The sequence below is a fragment of the Diospyros lotus genome, chromosome 4, assembly GCF_014633365.1.
Source record: "Diospyros lotus cultivar Yz01 chromosome 4, ASM1463336v1, whole genome shotgun sequence".
NCBI classification, from domain to species: Eukaryota; Viridiplantae; Streptophyta; class Magnoliopsida; order Ericales; family Ebenaceae; genus Diospyros; species Diospyros lotus.
In genome coordinates, this window is record NC_068341.1 from 32,507,062 (window position 1) to 32,522,847 (window position 15,786).

Genomic DNA, 15,786 nt, shown 5'->3' on the forward strand with positions numbered 1-15,786 from the left:
AACCTAAATGGAAAGGTGGTCTTTTAACGTTAGATTCCCAGACGAATGTATTCCTAAAGGTCACTTAACCACTAACGGTGGTTCACCCAACTCCACCGTCTCGTCATTTTCTTCAACAAAATCTTTCTCAGCTATGCCTAGATATGGTTTCAGCCTTTGACCATTCACTTTAAAACATTGTCCAGACTCTTTGATTTCAATTTCTATTGCCCTATATTCTGATATGGTCTTGATTGTATAGGGTCCTGTCCATTTTGATCTCAACTTCCCTGGGAACAAATGAAGCCTTGAGTTGTAGAGAAGCACCTGCTAACCAACATGAAAATTTTTTCTGTTGATGTGTTGGTTATGCAACTTTTTCATATGCAACTTAGAAAATTTGGCATTTTCAAATGCCTCATCCCTAAGTTCTTCAAGTTCATTAAGTTGCAATTTCCTATTGAGGCTCACTTCTGTTGATTCCTCATTAATCTTCCTAATGACCCAGTAGGCTTTGTGCTCTATTTCAACTAGCAGATGACATGGCTTACCATATACCAACCTATAGGGAGACATGCCTAGAATGGTCTTGTATGCAGTTCTATAGGCCCAAAGTGCATCAATCAACCTCAAGGACCAATCCTTGCGGTTAGAATTGACTGTTTTCTCTAAAATCCTTTTTATCTCCCTATTGGCCAATTCAGCTTGGCCATTGGTTTGAGGGTGATATGGGGTTGCAACCTTATGGACTACTTCATATTTTCTCATTAATTCAGCCACTGGTTTGTTGCAGAAATGAGAACCTCCATCACTTATGATAGCCCTAGGCATTCCAAACCTACTATAAATATTTTCTTTCAAAAACTTCATTACAACCCGATGATCGTTTGTTCTTGTTAGGATTGCTTCTACCCACTTGGACACATAGTCAACAGCTAACAAGATGTACTCGTGCCCACCTGAATTAACAAATGGTCTCATGAAGTCTATTCCCCAACAATCAAAAATTTCTAATACCTGAATGGGTTGCAAGGGCATCATATTCCTCTTGGTTAGGCTTCCTAGCCTTTGGCATCTATCACATGAGCTATAGAACTGATGCACATCTCTAAACATGGTAGGCCAAAAGAGTCCACTTTGTAAGATCTTGGCCAATGTTTTTCTTGTGGAGAAATGACCTCCACAAGCAAGAGTATGACAAAAATTCAAAACACTCTGTTGCTCATGCTCGGGGATGCACCTTCTTAAAATTTGGTCAGCACAATACTTATACAAGTAAGGGTCATCCCAAAAATAAGTCATAACCTTCCTAAAGAATTTTTGTTTATCTAGCTTGGTCCAATGATTTGGAGTTAGACCGGTGGCTAGATAGTTAGCCAGATCTGCATACCATGGAGTAACAGAGGTTGAGGTATCATTGATAAGGAAGAGCTGTTCATCTGGAAAGGTGTCCCTGATTGGTTCTTTGTCTAGATTAAGGTCTTGGCATGGAAGTCCAGACAAATGGTCTGTCACCACATTTTCTAATTCCTTTTTATCTTTGATTTCTATGTTGAATTCTTGGAGTAACAAAATCCACCTAATAAGACGCGGTTTGGCATCTTGTTTGGTGAGCAAGTATTTCAAAGCAGCATGGTCAGTGAAAACAATGACTAATGACCCCACCAGATATGATCTGAACTTCTCTAATGCAAAAACTACTGCCAATAGTTCATTCTCAGTTGTTGTGTAATTTTTTTGGGCTTCATTGAGGGTTTTACTGGCATAGTAGATGACATAAGGTTTTTTATCTTTTCTTTGCCCTAGGACTGCTCCTACAGATAATCACTTGCATCACACATAAGTTCAAAGAGTAGTGACCAATCTGGTGGTTGAATAATGGGGGCTGAGATGAGAGCATTTCTTAACCTCTCAAAAGAGGTTTGACAAGATGATGTCCACTCAAATGGGACATTCTGGGAGAGCAAATTACACAGAGGCCGGGCTATGCTGCTAAAAGATGCGACGAATCTCCTATAGAACCCAGCATGCCCCAGGAAAGACCTGATGTCCTTAACACTCTTAGGGACTGGTAATTTTTGGATGGCTTCTACTTTGGCTTTGTCCACCTCCATTCCCTTAGCAGAGACAATATGCCCTAGGACTATATCTTGTTTGACCATGTAATGACATTTTTCCCAGTTAAGCACAAAGTGGGTTTCTTCACAACGAGCTAAAACTCTCTCTAAATTCTCTAAACATGCCTCAAAACTAGCTCTATAGACAGAGAAATCATCCATAAAAACCTCCACAATGTGTTCTGTCATCTCACTAAAAATACTTATCATACACCTTTGGAAGGTGGCAGGGGCATTGCATAGTCCAAAAGGCATACGTCTATAGGCAAATGTCCCAAATGGACATGTGAAAGTGGTCTTTTCCTGGTCCTCTAGGGCAATGTCAATCTGGTTATATCCTAAATAACCATCAAGGAAACAATAGAATGCTTGCCCAGCTATTCTTTCAAGGACTTGGTCCAAGAATGGCAATGGAAAATGGTCTTTTCTAGTCATTGCATTGAGTTTTCTGTAATCGATGCACACTCTCCATCCGGTTTGGATGCGACTAGGGATCAATTCAGTCTTTTCATTTCTCACCACTGTGACTCCAGACCTTTTTGGGACCACTTGAATGGGGCTGACCCACTTTGAATGCGAGATGGGGTATATAATACCCGCATCCAGCAACTTTAGCACTTCTTTCCTAACCACCTCTTTCATGTTAGGATTGAGTCTCCTCTGCATTTGCCTAACAGGTTTAGCATCCTCCTCTAGAAATATCCTATGAGTGCAAGTCAAAGGGTTAATTCCATGCAAGTCTGAGATGGTCCAACCTAAGGCTTTTTTATGAGCTCTCAGAATGTTTATCAGTTGAATTTCCTGTTGGGATGTCAAACTTGAAGAGATGACTACGGGGAGTGTGTTCTCATCACCTAGAAATGCATATTTTAACTCACTTGGCAAAGGTTTCATTTCAGGTGTGGGTGAGGTATTATCAGATTGTGACTCCTCATTGTTCAGAGAACCCAATGGTTCTAATTTGGGAATCCATTGAGCCACAGGCATTGCTTCTTGCTTCCTAGTGTTCTCCAATTATTTTAACTCTCTCTCTCTTCTTGATCTTCTTCCATAGATTTGTTCAAAAATTCTTTTGCAAAATAGTCCTCAGCTAATGTTTGAACCAAATCTACTTCCTCCACCTCATTCTCAGCTATGTGTTGTTTGGAAACTCTAAAGATATTCATCTCTACAGTCATGTTTCCAAATGATAACTTAAGTATTCCATTCCTACAATTAATTATGGCATTTGAAGTTACTAGGAATGGTCTACCAAGAATGACTGGAACAGGGGGTTGAGGGCCTTGATGGGGTTGTGTGTCCAAGACTATAAAATCAACAGGCAAGTAAAATTTGTCCACCTGCACTAATACATCATCCACTATCCCCCTAGGGACTTTGATTGACCTATCAGCAAGCTGTAGGGTAACTCTTGTTGGCTTGAGTTCTCCTAAGCCTAGTTGCTGATATACACTATAAGGAAGCAAGTTGACACTTGCTCCTAGATCTAAGAGTGCTTGGTCCACCCTCTGGCTTCCAATTATGCAAGAAATGGTTGGGCTACCAGGGTCTTTGTACTTAGGAGGTGTTTTAAGTTGCAGGATGGAACTCACTTGTTCAGTTAAGAATGCTTTCTCATGGATGTTGATCTTTCTTTTAACAGTACACAAGTCTTTTAAGAATTTTGCATAAGATGGTGTCTGTTTGATTGCATCAAGGAGAGCAATGTTAATCCTCACCTGCTTGAACACTTTATAAATATCAGTATTTTGTTTTTCCCTCTTTGTTTGAGTGAGTCTTTTAGGGAATGGTGGTGCAGGGTTGCTCTTGAATTCTTCCACCTTATTTTTTTTTTACCTTCCTTTTTTTGTTTTCAAGTTTTTCCTCCAAAGCTGGAGCATTGTCTTTTTTTATATTTTCATTTTGTTCTTCTTCTTGTGCATTAGGTTGGCTTGTCCTAGGATCATCTAGTTTGTCAATTATTTTTCCATTCCTAAGGACAGTGACTGCTTGCACCTGCTCATGATTATTGTTCCCACTATTTGATGATTCCACTTGATTTGTTTGCCTCACGGGGTTGGGATTTGGTTGAGAAGGGAATTTCCCAGGTTCTCTCACAGTCAAAGTTTGAGTTAGCTTGGTTAGCTGACTCCTCATATCTTCAATTGCCCTATTTGTTTGCTCTTGGAATTTTGCTACCTGAGCATTGTTCCCCATTTGCCCTTGCATAAATTGTTGTAGAGTATCCTCTAGGGATCTCTTATGCGGTGGCTGATATGAGCCAGATGGTCCTTGGTTAGGCTGGTAGGGCTGTAGCTGAGGTTGTGGCTGTGGTTGTGAGGGAAATGGTTGGTGTGGCTGAGGTGCTGAGTCATTTCTCCAAGAGAAATTTGGGTGGTTCCTAGAATTTGGATGGTAGGTGTTTGAGTTTGGGTTGTACCCTTGATAATTTCCACCCTGGTTTTGGTATATCCTACCCTCTGTTTGCCTTGGTTGTGAGTTTGAAGTTTGGCCATACAGCACTTCTTTGAAAGCAGGGAGAGTTGGACACTTCTCTTTTCTATGGCTATTAGCTTAACACACTACACAATGCACCTCTACCTCATTGACAGCCTTCATTTTTTTCATCTCCAATTCTTCCATTTTCTTTGTTAACAGAGCTAATCTAGCACTGATGTCATCAGTTTCATTTAATTGAAGTTTTCCCTTTGGTTGTGGATTGTATTGGTCTCTCAAATCTCCCATGGTTAATGGCCCAACTTCCCAATTTCTAGAGTTTTCAGCTACATGGTCAAAGTATGCAACAGCCTCTTCAGGAGTTTTTTCATAAAAATCACCATTACACATGGTGGACACCAGCATTTTCAAATTAGGAGTTAAGGCATTAAAGAAGAAACTAACTACCTGCCATTACTCAAAGGCATGGTGTGGGCAAGAATGCAAGAGGTCCTTGAAACGTTCCCAAGTTTGAGCAAATGTTTCATTTGGTTTACAGACGAAATTCATCATTTGCCTTTGGAGTGATGCTGTTCTATTAGCTGGGAAGTATTTTTTTAGAAATTTTGTTTGCATCTCCCTCCAAGTTCCTATTGATCTAGGCTCTAGAGTCCCTAACCACATTTTTGCTTTATCCTTGAGTGAGAATGGGAAGAGCTTTAGTCTAATAGTGTTCTCATGTATATTTTGATCCCCACAGGTACCACATACCTCTTCAAAATCCCTCATGTGTGTATATGGATTTTCAGAATCCATACCATGAAATGTGGGGAGCATTTGTATGGTACCTAATTTAAGGACAAATCGATGATGGTTTATTGGTAGGATTATGCAAGAGGAAGTGGTTTGCCTTGGAGGGTGCAAATAATCCCTGAGGGGTTTAATCTCATCACCATCCAAAGGATCATGTTCTCCATGATCACTCCCATGAGCAGATAGGTTTTCATTTTGTTGAGACATTATGGATTGTAAAAGTGATATTTTAGTCTTTGATAAAGAATCTATAGAATGGTTTGACTCAGTTTGATGGCTTAAGATTCTACCAGATCTAAGTCTCATATAATTTGAATAATATGCAAACAGTTAAGAAAAAACAATATTAAGAACAAAGTTACCCGTGGAGTGAATTTTTTCTTCTGTTGCACCTCCCCGGTAACGGCGCCAAAATTTGGCTGCACTCCTCACCCTACAATTTAAATAGCCTTAATCAGTTTGGATGTTCAGTGTTGAAATGGTGAGGAGGTTTAAACTCACTAATGTGTGAGTGTAGTTGTAGCACAAATATAAATTCCGGACAAGTCCGGGTCGATTCACTGGGAGGTTTATTTAACAAAAGAATTGTTCATTCAGGTTGATTTATCCAAAGAGAGCTAAGTTTTCTTGATTGTGAAAAGGTTTTTTTTTTTGAATATTAAAAAGGTCTTGGGTTGAGGCGAGTTCAGAACCAATGCCTAATAAATCTCTTATAGCAATTTAAATAGCAACATTAATCTGAAATAAACAGAGGATCATTTGGTAGTTATAATTCAAGATACGAATGATTCTCAGCTAAGCAACCCTCATACATAATATGAGGGTTCTAGGTTAAGATGTCACTGTAAATTGTATTATACTACAGACTATGATTTGATTGTCTGAGCTTGGGTATATCTCATCTCCAATTCTAGCAACTCTCATACATGACATGAGAGTTCTAAGTTAGGATGATGACCCAATCCAAACTCACAAAATCATTTACACACTCAACTCAAGTTTAACTTAGATAAATCTTGCATTCATCGAGGTTTGGCTTATCTTGAGATTCAAGAACATTGGACACTGTCCTCGCCTTAACCCAAGATTAGATTTAGCTATTCATTTCCATTTAAAAATTAATTGACAGGAATTTAAATGACGTAATTTAAATGACATAATTTAATTGACAGGAATTAAAATAGCAGAAACTAACCGGCCATTTAGACGGTGGATAATTTAAATGACAGGAATTAAAATTGTAGAAATTTAAAGGCATAAATTAACCGGCCATTTAGGCGGTGGATAATAAAGTAACAATAAATGCAATAATAATTTAAAAGAAGAAAGAAAGGAAGTAAGATTACAAGAGAAAACAAGAGAGAGAATAAGAGTAATTCTCTAAGAGAAACTCTAAGAACAAAACTAAACTTTGATTCAAATAATAACAACCTCTCACAAATGCATCAAAGTGAGCTATTTATAGGTCACAAGATGCAATACAAGCCACACAATTATTCAACAAAACATTCACCTAATTAGTGGAAGAAAATTAGGTAAAAGACAAAAAATACAAAAGACTTTGTGTGGTGGACTTCTCATAAGAATACAAAAAACTTTAGGTGGTGGACTTCTCATAAGAATACAAAAGACTTTAGGTGGTAAATCACTTATAAAAAAAATACAAAACAAAGAAAAGTCTTCTACAAATTGGGCTTTGTTGGGCCTTTGATTGGTCTTGGGCCTTTGGTTGGTCTTTGGCCTTTGGTTGGATTCCATTTGATAGTTGGGCCAAGTGCACTTGAAACATCCTCTAGACTCCATAATTGGCCTTTCAATTTGAGCAATAAAAAATGGGTAATCCAATGTCTTCGATTATGCCCCTAATTAATTGTAGAAGCCAACTTCCTTGCTTCATCCTGTAATAATATGTAATACGAATAATTATTTACTTTAAGCATAAAGATAAGGCCAAAATAGGGATATAATTCATTAAGATATAGGAAATATTGACCCTTATCAAGCCTGCCCTAAGGCCCACCTTCTCCTGGAGGGTCCCCTAGGCAGTCCGGCCCTCCACGAGGGATTCTTTTTAAGCCCTTCTGAATGCTACTAATGTACAGGTCTATCCCCGGCTCCTTGTAACAATACCGAGATCAACCCTCTCACGTCAGGAAGGTATCATTGTTCTATAATGACATGCCTTACTTATCTATTATACTATTCTCCTATAGTTACTAACTTAAGCATCGGAGGGCATACGCAGGTGAGGAGTCCCTGCGTGCCTTCTAACTTGTGCTTGTGGGTGTAGATATGTCCCGAGCACTCAGGAGATCATTCTCGAGCGATGACTAAGGTGCCTTCAGAGGTCCGTCTATGACCCCGGTCAATACAACAAGGACCAAAGCTACCTGACGCCTATCTCCACCAGTAGACTTCTGCTAGCTGTCAACCTCGCTCTGTCTCAGCTCCAATTTTCCCTCTCTATAAATTTTGTTGTTGTGTTTTTTTTTGGGGGGGGCCACTACAATTGGCGCCGTTTGTGGGAAACGAACAAGAAGCTAAAATCTATGAGGAAGACAACCCAGTCTGCCAAGCGTCAGGCATCAGTTGGGTAATACGAGGAGAACCAACACACCCCATCTAGGGGGTTGGGGGGCTTGCTCGTCGAGTAAGTTCGCTAGTATGAATGTAATACCCGAGAAATTGTTAGGGGTATAAATGGTATTTGATGAAGGGTATAATTGAAATTATCAAAAGAATGAGGCTTTAGGGCACACTATCGCAGTCTTAAGCGAATGAATCAATCAGAAGGAGTACCCTGGACCCTAGATAGCCAAGGAAAATTGTATAGTATCGACACGTGATTCGAATTATGATTTTTAGTGATGAAAGAAGTGGGATCGGGAACAGTTTTCAATACAGCTAAAATGCAGCTGCGAATTAGGCTTAGACGCCGAATTGATATAGGAGACCTCTGAGAAGTCAACTGAAGCCTGAGAGGGCTCCGATTTTTCGTAAGGAATAACCTTTAAGTGGTTTCGGGATGAAACAATAGCCCGATAAGGACTCTGGGGCAAAATCGTCATTATCGAGTAACTTTGAAATTATTAAATTTACGTTTTCGGTATTATAATGTAAATTAATTTGAGATTTAAAGATGCAATTGCAATTAGAGATTTACCCAAGTAAAATTAAGATGGAAATTTGGGGGTTCATGTGTAATTTATTTGTATTAATAAAGTAATATATATATATATACTCATGTGCATGTGTGCTTTTGGAAGCTGCCGAGAAGCTTCATGGCCAATTTGCTTGGAGTGGTGGCCAAGTTTAGCTAAAGGAGTGATGGCCAAGCTTGCTAAAGGCGGTGGGTCGGTGGGATTTCTATAAATAGGGGTTATTTGAGAGCAAAATGGAAAAATAAAAGAAGAAGGAAGCATGGCAGCACTATGAAGGCAAAGGCAGCGAGCAGAGGCAGCTATGATAGCAAGTGATTAACCAGGTGATCGAGAAGGAGCTAGGCATCGAAGCTTGTGGTCGGAGGCAGCCGCAAGAGGAGCCAAAATGGTAACCAAAGCTGTTTGCAGCAAGCGAACAGCATCCATGGCCGCAAGCCGCAGCCATGGCAGCATGCATGGAAGCTCGGATGATAGCTGAACAGCAACGAGAAGAAGGCGACTAGGGGTTACGTGGGGGCAAGAGCGATCGGTGGGGGTCATGGCAGGCGTTGGAAGTGGCTGGAGTGGGCCGCACAGCAAGTTGCGGCCATAGCCGCAAGCTTACTATGGCTGGGCTGTATCCATGGCGGCCGGAGCAGCTGCGGTGCGCAGGGAAGAAGAAGGCTGGAGGAAGAAGAAAGAAAGGAGAAAAAAAAAGAAAAGAAAAGGAAAATAGAGAAAATGGAAAGAAAAATTAGGAAAAATTGGGGAAAAATCTCAGAAAATTATGAGGATTAATTTGAAGCTATGGGAGCATGCCAAAGCAAGAAAATTACTCATATGCGCATTTTAAGGCTTAGCACGCATTACGAGGCAAAAATTGACTTGTCGTATAAGGTGAGTGGTCTGACTCTAATTTTACCCTCGTTTTGGAAATGTCTTGGTGTGAGTGTAGTGAGTTCAAGTGAACGAGTGACACGGTAGGGCACTCGAAACCAGAACTCAGGATGCTATGCTTATGCGTTTTATTCATGTATATATGGCATCATTTGCATATTGATCATGTAATATATTGCATCAACTGTTTTTACTTGCAAAAGAGTCGGTGCATGGCGTGTGATTTCATATCATTGGGGTATTGATTTTCATGTCGTTATTGGGTCCGTATGGGACGGGATGGGGTCTTCTTGAGAATGGGACAAGGTTAATCCTGGTAAACGAGCGACACGGTAGGGCACTCGAGAGATTAAGTATGTCGCGGCAAGGTCAACCCCAACGGTGTGTGGAAGATGTTTCCACGGGAGGTTGAGTATGTCAGGGAGATTTCTCAAGATAGACGTGTTTGCATGTGTCATTTTGTCTGTGTATGTCATACTCGTATATTTGTTCGTGCATTATGTAAACTGTTTCTTGCCGTCACTTAGATGTTTTGTCATCTAACCTGGGTTATGCCCCTGGAACGTTCAATGTTCTAGTCAGGGACTACTGCGAGGGCAAGGATACGGCCGGTTGAAGGTCAACGGTGCTTAGATTGATAGTCGATGTAAACTTTGGAGTTTTAGTATGTATTTCAGCTTGTGTATGAACAGTTGTACGATAACATTGTTTTCATTTGGTCATTTGTATTACACATTTTGTTATGGAAATACTATGTAAGAACCTCGGTGTTTGATGTTAATGTATCCGTTGCGTTATGATATGACTCGTTTAGTTGTTAAGATTATTGATCTTCTTAAGTTAAACGGGCAAGACTGGGGCTTTCGGGATCTTGTGTGTGCATGTGAAGGTTGTTCATGAAGCACCGCGCGCAATGATGTTAAGTAAAAAAAAAAGATTCCCGAAAATACCCTTATAGTGACACGCCCGGCGAGGCGGGGTGTTACAATGAAGCTGTCAGAGATAGCGTGTGGGCTTCCAAAAATCTTCAACGACCCCAAGATGAGGTCCTTCAGTGGCCGCAGTCACCCTATAATCCCTGATCGGGTGTCAACAACTATTTTGTTCAATAAGCACGGAGAATTAAGGAAAGACCACGATGCGTTCAGGGCGTAACAAGATTGTTAGAGGAACTCATCAGCATTGCAAGCAAGAGAATCGTGTTCATTTCTTTCGAGTTGTCATTACCTATATCGGCGCATTGAGGGTCTTTAAGAAACCCAAGCCGGTGTCATTTGAGTGTTCCCCTACGAGCATGCAGCTAAGGACAAGATACTAGAGAAACTCAAGAGGGCATAAAAAATTGTCATCTAAAAAAGGACATGCCAAAGATATGACTCCAGGAAGGAATAAGGAGTCAACTTAAGGTATGCAATGGTTACTAGACCACCATGGGCGGTCCAGTGAAAAACCTTTGAAATGAGGAGCTCGTCTCCCATTTCAGAGGTACGAAGAGGTGACTTGACTCTGTGAGCGGACCCTCGTCTAGACCAACGAGAATTTCTCTATGGCAGTGGGTGATAACAACAAAGTTGATTATGGACCCAAATACGATAAATCCGCCATAAGGCTGCGGTGGTGGCATTTGATATCCAAGCTTTACCTCCAGTATAGAAGGCCTAAGGTGGTTCAATATTTTTCAAAGAAGCAAAAGCTATTAACATCCCCTGAAGCAAAGTATGGAAGCTATACTGAGGAGTCGTTGATTCTGTTTGTTGTAACGAATCACGAACTTTTACGCCTCCAAGATAAAAAGAACGAAGCCTTTCAGCATGGAAGACCTAAAGAGGCGATGAAACATTATGGTGCGGATGCATCGACTGTTGTTAAGTTTCAGCCTTCTCAATTGTCTACCTTTGCAAGCATGTTGATGCGTATCAAGTTCCGAACCAAATTGCCGGTATCATCGTAGATCACAACCTAGCCATAGCTCTCCACTGAAGTCACAAAGGCAATTTCTAGAAGAGCCGCTTTACCTAAGGCAGTATTCTAACCGCTCTAAGGACGCTACTGTGGAAGCTTTAAACCTATGGGTAGACATGAAAAACCCGTTCTTGGCCAATGATCTTCCTAATAAATTTTATCATTCAGGCCAACAGACGTTTCAGGAAAATGGAGACTTCGAGTATTCTCAACCCTCTGAGCACCCTCAATCCGAGCAACGAGAAATTGATAAGAGAAATCTGAAGTGCGCCATGAATGAAGTGAAATCAAATTGAGCAATTGACTAGCCGAAAGAAATCAGATCAGTTTGAATTTAGCAAGCCAAGGCCACGACGTGACCAAGGATATGGACGAAAACCAGCACGTGAAGAACAATCACTTCAGCACAACCATAGTGATAAAGACAATGAAAACAAAGATGACCAGAGAAAGGATGATACGTCGGACAATCCCAAGAAAAGAACAGTCGAACCACTCGACAGTGAACCCGTGCAATCTCGATAGGTGAAAGTGTGGCAAGGAAGTCCACGACGGATCCTAAATGAGCAGGGTGTTAGCGTCACAAGAAGGCAGGTGATGGTCTCTTCGCCATCCTTATCGTAATCCTTTAGCATCTAGGGAGAAGCATCCCAACTTGCTCACCAACTCCCTTCCTCACAAACATACTTGACCAAAACAACAAATGTGCTACACAGATGAAGATATATATGGAATCCTCTTAGCGAGAAAAGAAAGAGAAAGGTCCAAGCTGAAAAGAGAAGTTATTTGAAGCCAGTCATGGAAGAGGAGGCTACTGGGGTAATCAATCAGATCTTCTTTGAAGAAACAAGAGCAATTTAATGATGCCTCAGGATTGCTCATTCATCGTTCCCATTGAAATCATCAAGGGTCTTGTTGACTAAATCCCACCAAGGAGGCGATCTTTGCAATGAGAAAGTTCACCCTGGAACATTCTAAGAGCGGGACTTGGTGTTTTGAAAAATGGCTATCACGAATGCATTAAGAAAGAAATAAGAGAAGTTTTGGTCAAGTCAGGAAAGGCCTTACAGAGTCACGAAGTATCGGGATCTGAAACGTGCATGTTACCGACGTTGCTAAGAAAGGCAACGAGCAGAATGTCAGGGGTGGTACATTTTGAAGAGTACCTCCCCATTGTGTGACAAATTGTATTTTCTTTTTAAAGTTTTGTCATACACTGTAACATTTTCAAAATAAATAAAAGAATATATCCTTTTTTGTATTCCTGTGAAAGATGGCAATCTCATAAGCCGAATCATGTAAATTTCCTATGCATCATGCATATATGTATATATATATATAGTTATTATGAAATGTGATGCAGGAACTATGGCAAGAAATCAGGATAGGCAATGATGCTCCCAAACTCAATGGAGCCATGTCGATTAAGTTAAGGGAAAGTTCAAGGCCTGAAAGGTTTAGCCTAACAAATGGTAATCTGGCACTAACACCACGTCCTTCTTGGAATCCCGTTTACGTGCTGATGCCATTCCCGCAGGCTAGCCTGGATCCCTTGCCTGAGTCCAGTGCTAAGCGCGCGAGCTAACCTTGACTCCCAGGCAGATTCGGTGCTAAGCCTCTCTACAAACTTGGAACAACCGGTGGTAATTCGATGGGTACTGATAGGTCTAACCTAGATCCCTTGCGTCAGACAAGCCCAAAAAGGGCCTAATGGGGCTGCATGCAACCTTCCCAAACAGGCTTACTCAGTTATGATCAGGCGCGATGGCCCGGTCCTTCCAAGACTCTCGGACGCGTTTTGACACTATGCCCACAAGGCAACCTGGATCCCTTGCCTAAGTCTGGCACTAAGCTTTCGAGCTAACCTTGACTCCTTGGTTGATCCGGTGCTAAGCCTTCCGGCAAACTCAAAACATCCGGTAGAAGTTCGGCAGGGGAACTTGGATTGAACCCAAATCCTTTGTGATGGACATGTTTGGGAAGGAAAATTAAGCAATGAAGATATGGGTGTTCTCAAAATCGCGAACGTAGGCAAGGCATGCTGAGCCGCCAAAACCAAATATCGTTGCAACTATTCACTCTAGCGCATATGCATGCCTCAGGCATCCCCATCAAGGAATTCTCGGTGTGAAAGTAAACGAGGTACGCCTAACCCCATAAATTATTTCATGGATAATACCCTTTGTGTATTTGTTGTAAGATCTAGTGCAGGTGTCACGACCTGAGCACAACGCGAAAAAATGACAAAGTTACCGGGTATAGCGGCAATAGGTCAGCAAAGACAAAGGTAAGCCCATCCCTAAGGGGTCTGGTTCTATGAATTGTAATCTGGTGCTAGGACCCCGGACTCATTTGAATTCCTGGATGTGTTCCGACGCCGTGTCCGCTAGTTAACCTGGATCCCTTGAGTGAGTCTGGTGCTAAACTTACGAGCTAACCCTGACTTCTTGGTAGATCCGGTGCGAAGCCTACCGGCAAACTCAGAACGACCGGTGGTAATTCAAAGAAAGATCCCGAGTTTAAGCTAGATTCCTTATGTCGGACGAACTCAAAGGAGCGATGTGGAAGAAATGGGGCTCGACCCTACCTTCTCAGATGAGCCTACCCAGTGGTGATCTGGTGCAATGGCCTCGAACATTCCCAGATTCCCGGATGTGTTCCGATGCCATGTCCACAGGCTAACCTAGATCCCTTGCAGGAGTCTACTGTTAAGCGTATGAGCTAACCTTGACTCCTTAGTCAATCCAGTGGAAAGCCTCCTGGCAAACTTGGAACATTCGGTGGAAATTTAGCAATAAGCCTCAGGCCAAACGCAAATCCCCTATGGCAGACAAGTCTGAAAAGAGAATGAAGAAATGCCAAGTACGTATAAGGATTTTGGTGTCTGTTTTGAATTCTCAGATGTGTTCCGACGCCATGTCCGCAGTCTAACCTGGATCCCTTCCTAAGCTTAGTGCTAGGCGTGCGAGCTAACCTTGACTCCTTGGTGGATCTGGTGCTAAGCCTCCCGACAAACTTGGAATGACCGATGGGAATTCAACGATAGACCACAGGTCCAACCTAGACTCTTCATGGCGGACCAACCTAGAAAAAGATGGAATAAAGAGACTTAACGAAGATATAGAGTAAAGATCATCAGGTGGCAATTAACCCCAAATGACAAGTAACGCACTTAACATACCCGATCAACTACAACAAGCGTCGAAGAAAGAGCACATCAATGACCCAATGTTGTTACACAAGTCAAGCGTAGACATCATGCTCAAGCTGAAGACGTTGACCCCAATTCATACTTTGTGGGGTAGATAAACCCCCAAACTCAAGCGACGAGTGTAAACGGGAGGAGCTAGAAAGCATGCCCTTATCCTCGATAAGAGCGCGACTGTCAACACTTGACAACATACCCTTCTGAGGCCGTTTAGCGGATAATCTAAATAGAAAAGTAATGTACATAACGTGCCTGAACGACAAAGCAGGTATCGAACGGTAGGTGACCTTTTGAAAAATTGGCATTAGGCCGCTTCAAGGACAAAAATGATTTGCTTGACTCTGGGAGGCTAGTCCTACGCTCTAACTTTACATTGAGCTCTGCCTAGCCCACGACTTTAACTCAGGTGGCTCGATATGAGCAACTTCGCCTTAGAACTACTCGGTGGTAAGAATGAGAGTGTACCTAGCCTAAAAACTAGTTTGATAAATGGTTTGGCCCTAGGGGTCCCATATACTTAAAACCCATCGAGACGTTTGGGCTAGAGATGGCCACATCGCAATTCCCCATAATAGCTCGGTGGAAGGTTGAGGGACAGTAAGAGAGTGGCAGGGGAAACGTCACCCCAGTTAGTCATTGCTATCCTGCCGCGTCGAACCTCTGTGTTCCGGCAGCATAGAATAGTTTGGAGTCCACCGTCCATCCAGTTTTAAGCTTTCAATTTAGATGTAACACCCCGCTCTCCTAGATGGGCGTTAAGTAACGTAAGATTCCGGGGATATAATTTTTTTTTTCCAAACAAACAATAGAAACCCAACACAAAAACCGTTCCCCGAAGATCCCGTTACACCTTCTCAGTATATCAACTATGAACCATTAATAAACTAAGATAAGTTCACCAACTCAAATGCGGAAGCTAGATCGAAACCTTAACAGGTCATAAGCGAACCACTTTATTTATAATATAAAGTCAACCAACGTTTATATGACGTTCTCAAAATAAACAACATAACTAAAATGACATAATATAAAACATCATCTAATCACCATCACTCCTCGGCAATTCCTTTTCCTTTCGCACCGCTGCCTTCATTTGAAACGTTTGAATATTCCAGGGACATAGTTCAAATTAGATGATGAATCATCTAAGTGAGGTTCAAAATCACATTTTTCATGAATGAATGCAAGACATGAAATAAACCAATACACCCGATAAGCCCTAGCCCAAGAGAATCCCCAGCGCTTAACCCTACCA

At 41.6% G+C, this 15,786-nt stretch overlaps 1 pseudogene; it reads left to right on the forward strand.

Moving 5' to 3' along the window:
• The first annotated feature begins 4,992 nt into the window (after positions 1-4,992).
• LOC127800870 (small nucleolar RNA R71) lies at positions 4,993-5,092 on the forward strand (annotated as a pseudogene).
• The last annotated feature ends 10,694 nt before the right edge of the window (positions 5,093-15,786 follow it).